The 12045-nt window shown below is 43.1% G+C and overlaps 1 long non-coding RNA gene across 1 annotated transcript; it reads right to left on the bottom strand.

The window, feature by feature from the left end:
- Window positions 1-5620: 5620 nt before the first annotated feature.
- On the bottom strand, window positions 5621-11845 carry LOC136576819 (uncharacterized). The gene is made up of 2 exons (XR_010786410.1): window positions 11738-11845; window positions 5621-6089 (listed from the first exon to the last, which is right to left on the bottom strand). It is a non-coding gene; the product is annotated as an uncharacterized lncRNA (long non-coding RNA).
- Window positions 11846-12045: the final 200 nt, after the last annotated feature.

The raw sequence follows: 12045 nt of genomic DNA, 5'->3' as shown, positions 1-12045 counted from the left end.
GGGAGTATTGTTATAGAATAAAACTTCCAACAAGTCCTGGTCATCAGTGCTAGACTAGTTTACTATATACAGAGAAAATAACAGGCTTACTTTATTGTGGTTTGAGCATAAATCTTACTTACTGTAGCCAGGCTGTTCCTGCACAGCTTCCCCGCACAGCGTCGCAGCATGCCAACTGCAGAATTAATTACAAAACTATGTTCATAATAAATTGCATAAGTTATTTGATGGTTATCAACACTCCCCCCCCCCCCACCTCCCCACACAAACAAACATGAAGCAACAGCTGCTGATATTGGTCACATATACTATAGTATACTGTATCCCATACATGTATGTAGATATTCTCAAGACTAGATATGTAAGATAAAGTAGTCATCTTATTCAAAAACAAAACGTGCTGACATGCCAAAAGTCATGGGATAGGAACTAATATTCTGTAGAAGCCCCTTTAGGCCAGCAAGGAGCAGTAACATGGCATTGATTCCACAAGTGGACAGATACATCTGAAGAGATGTTGAGCCATTTCATCTGGATAGCCACCCATAGTTCTGTAGTATTTGTAGGTGCAGAATCTCGCATGACCTCTCCACCACATCCCATAAATGCTTGATTGGACTTGTGTTAGGTATATGTGTAAGCCACACCATTCATAGGAACTCTCCAGAATGCTTCTTGAACCAATTATGGACAATTTCGTCCCAATGGTATGGTGCATTATCCTGCTGGAATATCACATCATTGTGAGGGTACATGAAGTCCATGAAGGGCTGTAAATGGTCACCAAGCAGTGAAGCATAACTGATCAGTAGACCCAAGCCCTGCCATGAGAACATACTCCACACCGATATGGAACCACCACCAGCCTGCACAGTGCCGTATTGACAACTGAAGTGAATGGCCTCATGGGGTCTCTGTCACATACAGACCCTAACATCAGCCCCAAACAATTGCTTCCATGGCTCATCAAGCCACACCACATCTTTCCAGTCCTCTAGGGTCCAGTTAACAATTTCATGATCCCAGATGACGCGCCTTGTCTGGTGGTGTGCTTTTCACAGAGATGCTCTGGTGGGTCTTATGCTCCCATAGAAGATAAAGAACTGCACTAGCTTGGATACAGGATGTGATACGGGCAGGCATGGAAGCTCTAGTACTTTGTTGGGCCACCATTAGCTTTGACACAAAATGGGATCCAGTGGACATTGAGGCTCTAATACCCTGTTGAACTGCCTCCATCTTATATGGAAGATGTGATACGGGTGATCATAGGGGCTTTAATATCCTGTAATACCGTCTCTGGCTTGGATACAAAATGTGATAAGAGCGGGCATGGAGTCTCCAGTTGCTTGTTGGGCTACCTCTAGCTTGGATACAAGATGTGATACCGGCAGGCATAGAGGCTTTAATACCCTGTTGGGCCACCTTTAGCTTCAATACAAGATGTGATATGGGCAAGCATTTAGGCTCAGTACCCTGTTAGGTTCCTTCTAGCTTGGATACAAGATTTGAAACAGGCAGTCATGAAGGCTCTAGTATCCTGTAGACTTAACTGGAACAATCAATGCCAGTCAGCTGCTGCAAAAGCAAATAAAGTCCTGGGGTGCATTAAAAGAGGCATAGGGGCGAGGAATGAGAACATTATTCTCCCACTATATAAGGCACTTGTCAGGCCTCACATGGAATACTGTGTACAGTTCTTGAGGGGGTTCAAAGAAGGGCAACCAAATTAATAAAGAGAATGGGAAGACTGGAATACCCAGAGAGGCTATCAAAATTAGGATTATTCACCATGGAAAAAAGACCAAATAACTATGTATAAATACATGAGGGGACAACACATGGATCTCTCCCATGATTTGTTTATACCCAGGACTGCGACGGTAACAAGAGGCATGCTCTTCGGTTGGAGGAAAGAAGGTTTCATCATCAACATAGAAGCTGGTTCTTTACTGTCAGAACAGTGAGACTGTGGAACTTTCTGCCTGAAGACGTGGTGAGGGCAAAGTCAATAGAGGAGTTTAAGAGAGGATGCCCTTCTAAAGCGCTATGATATTACAGGATATACACACTGAATAACCAGCGGGGTTGTTGATCCGAGTCTTGTAGTCAGGTGGGAACTTTCAAAACGTTGATGCAGGGATTATTCTAACTACCATTATGGAGTTGGGAAGGAATTTTTCCCTTCACATGGGCTAAATTGGCTTCTGCCTCAGAGTTTTTTTCCGCCTTCCTCTGGATCAACAAGCGGGAATAGAAACAGGCTGAACTAGATGACATTGTCTCCTTTCAGCCTAATATACTATGTTACTATGTTGCACTGACCTGTGGGATAAGTATGTGGGGCTACTGCATTGAATGTGAATGTGATTTCTGCCAAAGTAATTTGCTTGTTCACATGGGCAATTCTAGCAAATGCTGTTGGTCGCAATTATTAAGCACCCTTGTGTGACCACTGCGCTGTCCGATGTGGGTGCTAATGCCTTTAATTACATATTCCCAGGACATACGTGGCTCTATAAATCAAGGAATGTTAAATGTCTGAACAATTTTGGAAACAAAATGTTCCATTATCATACCTTGTTTGAGCTTCAATAATTCATGCTGCCTTTCTATGAGCACGGTGGCCAATGTTCAACCTCATTCACTAGATAACACCCCACAACTTATACAGGTGTGGACATACAAGCTGTCACCTGAGGTAACACCACTTCATAATCAATTTCCATATTGCAGTCCCATAACTTTTGGCATCTCAGTGTAGCTATCGTCTAACCAGCCTCTAAGAACTGATAACTGGGAACAAACAAACATCGGTCTGAGAGTGCGATGATCTGATTTGTTGCTATTGAAAAGCCATCCTATTCTTGTTTGTACTTTTTGCATTAAGGGCAAATGAGCAAATGTCTTAGTTTTTCTGCACCTATTGAGTGGTACGCTAGTTCCTCCCCAAGTGCAGTGGACAACCGCTATTAAAAACATGGTACGGGCTTAAAACAAGGTCAGTTTGATGTTAATCTCTGTTATTTTTCATCTTTTTAGAAAAGCGGCAGAAAATCTTGATGATTGTGTTGTGATGTGGATTTGACTGTTCATTTCAATATAGGGACAAAAACACAAGGGCGTGACAATCACGACCACATAATGGGACAAAATGAGGGGTATTTTATAAAAATTGAAGACAAATATATCAAATGTTAAACCAAAAAATAGAGGCGGCTCAGCCAAAAATAAAAATATGTAAGAAAAATAACACCAAGTGCAGATATATACGTATCAACATATGCAATAAATTGTAAATGCAAAATGGTGCTCTACGTGTTCAATTTATAGAATCCTAGAATGGTATAGTTGGAAGGGACCTCCAGAGTCATCGTCAGAAAGTTTTTTCTAATACCTAATCTCTGTCTCCTCCCTTTCAGTTTCATCTCATTGCTTCTAGTCTTTTCTTGTGCAAATGAGAATAGGGCTGATCCCTCTGCACTGTGACAGCCCTTCAGATATTTGTAGACAGATATTAAGTCTCCTGTCAAGCTCAAGACAGCTCAATTTATATGTATACTAGTAATTATTAGGACATTATAGTAGCAGTGTTTCTGGTGGCACATCACAATCACAGTAGCTTGATTACCACAAAGACAAACACAGCTTGGCTCCTACCACAGCAGTGACATCACCGCAGGTCCTTCAGCCCACCGGATCTCTGTGGTGGAGTTAGGTCAATGTGTTCCATCAGGACTGCTAAGTTGTGTAGGAAATTATAGCACCAGTGTTTCTGGTGGTACAATGCACCACACAGCTCTGCTACATGGTACATGCACACACACAGCTCTACTACACCCCACACATCACACACACAGCTTGGCTCCTCCCACAGCTGTGACATCACCACAGGTTCTTTGGCCCACTGGATCTCTGTGGTGGTGGTAGGTTGTTGTCTTCTGTCAGGACTGCTGAGTTGTGTCTTCTGAGATAATAATGGCTTAGCTGTATTCTCAGTGTGTTACTTTTGTCCTCCCCTTCCAAGAGCCCTAACTGTGTTGTTCTTTTGTCGTTCAGATTCTGTGTTTTATATATGTTGTAGGACCTTTAATGGCATCACCAGGGGGCAGAGCAATGACACCAGCAGGGGTGGAGCATCAGAAGCACTCACACACATACATACAGACAAGTGGTCCTTAGTAGTTTGATTAAAAATATTTATTATAAACAAAATAAAAATTCATGGGTGGTTTGACCAACAGGACCCTCGCGGTAATCACCAACCCTGCATACAATTACTTACTAAATATAAAGCTGCATCTTATTCAAATCAGGCCCTCCCAATACAACCTACTACTATAACAATACCTTTAAAATGCTTTATGTATAGTCCAAACAATATATGAAGAGACTTCACTGCATATGACCCAATAAAAAGGTTCACATAGACACCATGTCGTTATTATCTTCAGCATGCAACAGGAGCAAAAATAATTCTGAAATTAACTTAAAATTTTAGAAGCCGATTATTGGCACTTACCAACGCTGCATATATTAGCATTCCTTCTCCGTCAGGTGTCTGCGCCTCTCAGCATGTTAGGCATAGCAGATCACACTTGTATACCGAAATACTTATACAATGATACCTTGGGTTAAGAGTGACTCAGCTTACAAGCTTTTTGACTTGAGAGCAGGCTCTCTCCCGAATTTTTGCTGTGATTTAAAAGCAAAAACTTGGGTTACAAGCCATGCTCTTAATGGGGCCGCCGCTGCTGCTGGTGTCCTCATTGAGAGCAATGGCCTGCCGGCAACTCCTGCAGTGTTTTTCGGGGAAGGGCTTTAAATATAAGCCCTTCCCTAAAAAATCATCCCTAGCTGTAGTAAAAAATATATACTCGCCTGTCCGCCGCTGCCGGAGCTCAGGTGTATCTAGTCGCCGCTTGTTCTGTCTGCATTTTTAATCCCCACCTGCTGAAAAGCTTCAGAGCAGTGCAGTGAGAACAAGAGGCGTCTGGACACACCTGAGTCCCGGCAGACAGGTGAGTATACATTTTTTTTATTTTTTTACTACAGTTAGGGATGATTTTTCAGGGAAGGGCTTATATTTAAAGCCCTTCCCTGAAAATCACTGCGGTGGTGCTGGCGTCCTATTGCTTTCAATAGGTCAACGCACCCCTATTGAAATCAGTGGGAGAGCTTCACTATCCGGAACGGATTAATGGCTTTTCTATTTATTTCAATGGGGAAAATTGATTTGACTTATGAGTGTTTTGGGTTAAGAGCTCCGTCACGGAACAAAATAAACTCCTAACCCAAGGTATCATTGTATATATAAAGCAAAAAAGACTGACAACAAAATAACTTGACACCCTTTTTATAATAAATTTGGAGCATTTTATGACTTCTCTTATCCACCTCCAAGTCTATAAACTTGTCTAAACCTTGTAGGCTGACGATTTTGGTATAAAAAATATCAGGAACACATTATAAATTTGTCGCTGCGTATACTCCAATTTTTTGGCACCTCTTTTTATCCCATCATTGTGTTTCAAAAACATCCATTCCTAGCAGTATCTATCTCACGTTGTGTTGCTTTTTGCTCGGCAGTCGATACAACTCATTCTATCAGAAATAAAAGGTAATTCACTTGCTTTTCTTTATTTGTGTGAATATTAAGTGAAATAAAATCCTATTTATCCCTTACAGACGGCAGCGTTTCTTTCTGAGCAAAAGGATTGGCTTTCATACCGGCGAGAGGAGAAAGACGGAGATGGAAGGACGAAAATTAAAGAGTTGCAGACAAAGACTTAGAACATAGGACATGTTTGTTCCTGGACACATGTTTCTCTGTTCGCTCGGCTTGGCCTCGGTTCTGCTCCACACAAAGGAGGCATCTGCATTGTAAGGCTGTTAGTGTTGCACCTTTGGCTGAATGTCTCCTTGGGTTGGTCACAGGGTGTTGTGTTCCCGAACGCCTCCAGGCAGACTTATTCTCTCTCCGTCTCTCCACCATCTGCCACTGGAAATTCCATCAAACCTGCTTCTTTTTGACAGCCAGGGATCAAGTTTCTCTCCATTGTGGAGCAGCAATATGAGCGAAATACAACCTATGATCAGGAAAGATGGTTGGAACAGAAGACAAAAGGAGAAAAATGAAGCGTTACTGTACCAATTACCTCCCTCTGTTCTAACACAGGCTCATAATGGAAAAGGGAAGATTTGCCCAATGTCCTGAGCCAGAAGAGATAGATCTGAAGTTTTCGGCTGTTCAACAACTGAAATACAGTTCAGGTTATAGTTAGGGATTAGGTTAAGAGTGGCTGAAGCATAGCCAGGCCTTCCTTTTTACCCTTGCCCTAGCCCGGCAGCTCAATACCCTGGCCAAAGAAGAGCAACTTGTTGGTGCCACCCTAACGCCTACACCCAACATGTGCCCTGCCAACAACCCTATAGCTACACCCCTCAATTTTGCATATAAATGAAAATTATTGTAGGCTTGGGAGACTTACTGGGCTTATCTAAAGGTCCTTTTACAGATTATTTACTGCCCAAAACAAGCACTATTCTATGGTATAGCAAGTTGAACAATGCTCATCGGTTTTCCATCTACATGCTGTAGTTATCAAGCAGTGATTCATACAAGTTAGGCAGATCAGTTAAGGACAGACCACAGGCTGTGGTAAAAAGTAACAGTCTTTTCTTTTGCAGCAAACTGGCACACAGTGTTTACAACTTGGCAACACAAACATTGTCTTGTCACCTGTATGGAATCAAGTTACAGTCTCTTTAGGCCACAGCAGGTCTGGTGTGGCTTTGGGGGGTCACACTCACCAGTACAGTTGATATATACTCACAGTCTTTATGGTCATGAGTCTTTCAGGCTCTAAATAATAGAACAGGTCACTGATCGAAGCCCTTTATGCTCCCACTGGCAGGAGGTTCCAGGACTCTCTCACAGCTCACTCTTGCTGACCTCACCAACGTCTTTAACAGACCTCTCATACTTGCTTCCGCACTCCACAATGGCAGCTCACTGAACCCCACATCTGTGCTACATTCTGAGATTTATACTAGCAACCGACACCCTCCTGTGTGCCCCACAATTCACCTGCCAGACTAAGTCAATGTCCTGCCCCAGTATGGTGACCAGTTATGCTAAGCCTTTCCCACCCCGCAGAAACGCTATGGACCCCACCCTGGAACCCTCATCCCAGAAAAAACGCTATTATCTAAGTTCAACTAAGAAAAACAGAAATAAAGAAGAGTAAAGAGTAAATTTATTTAAAAACTGAAGGTATTGTTGGACTCTTCACAGATATTCTAATAACAAAAGAGAAGACTCTTGGAAACATATCCAATGACGCCAAGTCTTTAGAAATTGCTTGTTGTTATCTCTAATAGAAGAAATGAGATCTTCCATAATCATCATCTCCTGAATCCTTTTAAGCCAATGGTGTACTGTAGGTCGATTAGTTTGTTTCCAAAGGGCCAGTATACTAGCCCTGACAGCATTAACTAAATGACCAATCACAAAAGGTTTGTATGAAGATAGGGGTATATCGCAGAGGTAGACCAAGAAAAAGGCAGGAGACTTTGATAAGGAAAAATCTGTGAATTTAGAAGATATATGCCATACCTCTGACAAAAAGTTTGCCAACAAAGGACAGTAGCGGACCCTCCTCTCACCCATATCTCCAATATAGGATGGGATAGAAAGAAATAAGGTATGTATTCTGGAAGGTACTCCAGGTACCCACGAGATAAAATCATAACTCACACCTGTATATTACTAGCAATAGATGATTTATGAGCCACTGTATATAAACTAACTAAACTAATCTTCAGAAAATACCAATCCTAAATCCCTCTCTCATTTCGAAAAAGAAAAGCCAGATCAGTCATATTTGTTGGTGAGACTAGAAATCTATATATCTCAGAGAGAGCATGTTAAATAATGACTTCGATCACATGCATTCAAACTGAGTCTTTGTTCAATCAAAATTCCCAGCTGGAGGCAACAAACATAAAACGTGTTTCAGAAATATGTGACAGAGTTAACTCAGATACCCATCTCCCAACTTGAATGAAATTCAGAGCTCTAAACTTACTGTCGAAGATCCAAGAATGGAATGGGCCATTTTCCAACCCCAGATAAAAAACTGGGTCATCTAAGATAGGTTATAACTAGAGATGAGCGAGCATGCTCGTTCGAGCATTAGCATACTCGAAAGTACTCGTTACTCAAGCGAGCACCACGTGGTGTTCGAGAAAATTTCACCCTGTCCTCCCGACATGCTTAGTGGCTTTTTTAGCCAATGAACATGCAGGGAAGGCTTTGGCACCTCCTGCTATGACGTGCCAACCCTGTACACATCTATAGCAGTGATTGGCTGGCTGGATCCGGTGACCTAGGATCATAAAAACTCAGGCCACCTGATGCTCGCCTCACACAGAGGCTGGATTAGCTGAGGGACAGAGCTGCTGTGAATGAGGTAGAGCGTTAGTGTAGGTAAGAAGGAGCGTTTAGGCAGGGATCCATCTTCAAAAACCCAACAGTCCTTTTTAGGACTACAACTCCACATTTGTACATTATCAGTTTGGGATATTGGACAGTAATGCCAGCATGTAACACAGGAGAAGAGGCAGTGGTGTCACCCGCAGGCGGTGATTGGCCTTTGTTCCACCTAGTGTGGTGCTTAGCTAAGATGTGCCAGCACGTGTGCCTTGCTGATTATGGTCTGGCCCAACTAAATTGTTAGGGGGGTGACCACCAGGCTCTTGCCCACAATTTGGCTTAATAGTGTGACCTGGGAGCCTCAGATGCAGTCCTGCATGCTGCCCCTGCTGTTACGTATCCATTTCTGTGGTGGTTCCATGACTTTCTGATGTTTTCAGGTGAATTCCACACCTTCCCCTATGCAGAGCATGGGTCACCTTAAAAAATGCTCGAGTCTCCCATTGACTACAATGGGGCTAGCTACTTGAAATGAGCTCTCGAGCATTACGAAAAATTCGGCTCCAGTAACGAGCACCCGAGCATTTTGGTGCTCGCTCATCTCTAGTTATAATATTGATGGTGTTGGCAAGGTATCTGCCCTGGGATATTCTCTAGATGCTACCTTGAATGTTGGGCCTATGGTCGGATGTAGTTTTGCCTCTGAGATTGCATAGTCCAAATCCCATGGTAGTGTTTGTAAAGGAATAGAAAGAAATGATTGTTTGAGCATTATTCATCTTTTATTTCCAGCGTGTCTGCATCAATCAGCAATCCTAAGAAGATAGGAGGCTTGATAATAAGCAGTTATGTTTGGTAAGCCTATTTTTTGGACAGAGTAGTATGTGATGAGCAATACATGCGGGTGTACCCTCCCAGATAAACTTTTTTTTTTTATCATGGAATGGATAGACCTGAAAAAGGAGTTTGCAGTGTTGATTGGTGGTGCTTGTAAAAAGTATAAGAGGCAGGGAACAATCCCTGTGTCCAGAAATCTAAGTCCTTTTTGAGGAGTTGTACTAAAGGAAGAAAGTTTACTGCATACAGTCGTGAGAGTTCATTGGTCAACAATATTTCATGGTTTCTCAAGACCAACAAAGTGAAAACGCATTGGTCAAGTCCTATACTAAAGATGCTAGTAATGTGGTATTTAGTGCCTCAGAGTTGTGATAGTTAATTTTAAAATTGGAAAGAGCAGCATAATGACGTAACTCCAAGATAAGGTTAGTCATGGAAATCCGTGGGAATGTAAAGAAAAAGAGAAGGTCATCCGCATAAGCTGCCACATTATGCATAACCCCACCTACTGATATTCCCCATATGTTTGGGTGGAAACGAATTCTGCACAGAAATGGTTCTAGGCATAAAATAAAACTAAGAGGTGATAAAGGACATCCCTGATGTGTTCCAATGGAAAATGAATTAGCAGAAGAGAAATGACCCTTTACTTTAACCAAAACCCATGGATTTAAATAGAGGCCAGATCTCCAGCTTAGCATATTATTACCTAGACACAGATATTTAAGGGTTTTAAATATAAAGTCCCAATTAACCCAATTGAATGCTTTATCAGCATCACTGGATAACAAAAACATGGGGACTTTGGTTTTGGTGGCTTGGTAAATTAGGTTTAGAACTCTGGTAGTATTATCACGAGCGTCCCTCAACAGCATGAATTCCATGTGATCGCCATGAATGACCGCATTCATATAAGGGGATAATCTCATTGCCAATAGTTTTGTGAACAATTTAAGATCCATGTTCAATAGGAATATGAGACAAACATTTGACACAATGATAGGTCTTTTCCTTCTTTGGGGATGACAGTAGTATGTGCCTTGAGTGAATTCCCTGGTAAAGGAACCTCCAGAGGTTAGAGAGCTAAATGCCAACAAAAAGTGTGAAGATAGGATATCACAACATTTTTATAGTACTGCAAAGGTAAACCATAAGGTCCGGGAGCTTTTCCTGACTGAGAATCCTTTAATGCCCCTGAAAGCTCCTCTGTAGTTATGGGTAATTCCATTACTGATAAAGACTATCAAGAAAAATGGCCCATTCCAGATGTTACCAGATAATTATAAATGCTTTCTCTAGTGATTGTTGTCTTGGAATCTGATAGGGGCTTCTGAAAAATGTATAAGGATTGATAATAGCCTCCAAATGCTTCTGTAATCTGGTGTCAGAGATGAAGTTGAGTACCAGGATATAGGTAACGAGTATACGTGCTCATTGCTTCCGGATCATACGAGCCAGACGTTTGCTAGGTCTGTTACCGAATTCAAAAAAGTTCCTCTTACATTTTATCAAGGAGACTTTTGCTTTTGTGAGACAAAGAGAATGTACCAATTCTGTTAATTGAATTAGCTCTGGCTCAATATTTCTCTCCAATGATAACTTATGTTTTTGTTCTAGAGCAGTGATGGCGAACCTTTTAAAGACCGAGTATCCAAATTGCAACCCAAAACCCACTTATTTACTGCAAAGTGCCAACATGTCAGGGGGTGGGGCTTATCATGCAAATGATTTTACAAGGACAGGGCTGCTTTAAAATAGACAGCGTGCAGATTTTGACTGTTTTTTTGGTGCGGAAATACTGCAGAATGTCCTCAGCAGAAATTTCTGTGAAAAATTCTGCAGTGTTTCCACATCCAAAAAGCAGTCAGAATCTGCACCTGATCTATTTTAAAACAGCCCTGCCCATTTCTGCCCCATGTAAACATACACCAGCGGTAATAGTGCCCCCCCCTCCAGCGATGATAGTGACCCCCTCCCCACAGCGTCCCCCCGGTACAATAGTGACCCCCTCCCCACAGTGCCCCCCCAGTACAATAGTGACCCCCTCCCCACAGCGGCCCCCAGTACAATAGTGAAACCCTCATGGCAACCCCAGTACCATAGTGACACCCCATTGGGGCCCCCGGTACCATAGTGACACCCAATTGGGGCCCCTGGTACCATAGTGACACCCCCATGGCGGCCCCCGGTACCATAGTGACACTCCACATCGGCCCCCGGTACAATAGTGACACCCCACGGTGGCCCCCAGTACCATAGTGACACCCTACGGCAGCCCCCTGTACAATAGTTACACCCCACGGCGGCCCCAGGTACAATAGTTACAACCCACGGCGGCCCCCAGTACAATAGTGACACCCCACGGCGGCCCCAGTACAATAGTGACACCCCACGGTGGCCCCCAGTACAATGGTGGCAGCCCTTGGTAGAACAGTCACATCCCAAGCAAAATTAAATGTATACCATCGGGTGTGGTGCTGCCGCCAGCACTCAGTGTCCTGGTGCTGCCGCTGCTCCCTTCAGCGTCCACTGCCAGCGACTCTAGTCCTGCTGCCACTCCCTGTCCTCATCCCGCCAGAGCTGCATGTGCTGCTGCCGCCGGCCCAGCCTCTTGTGATGCTGCCTATGCTTCTGCTTCCTCTTCTGTTCAGTTCACACACTCCCCCAGCCAATCACAAGCTGGGGGCATGACCACATGTCAAATTCATGTATTATGGCGCCACCCCTAACATCCGGTGGCGACATAATACAAGAATACCGACGTTGGTAGG

Source organism: Eleutherodactylus coqui, chromosome 8 (assembly GCF_035609145.1).
Source record: "Eleutherodactylus coqui strain aEleCoq1 chromosome 8, aEleCoq1.hap1, whole genome shotgun sequence".
NCBI classification, from domain to species: domain Eukaryota; kingdom Metazoa; phylum Chordata; class Amphibia; order Anura; family Eleutherodactylidae; genus Eleutherodactylus; species Eleutherodactylus coqui.
This window is presented reverse-complemented; position numbering and strand designations above follow the sequence as displayed.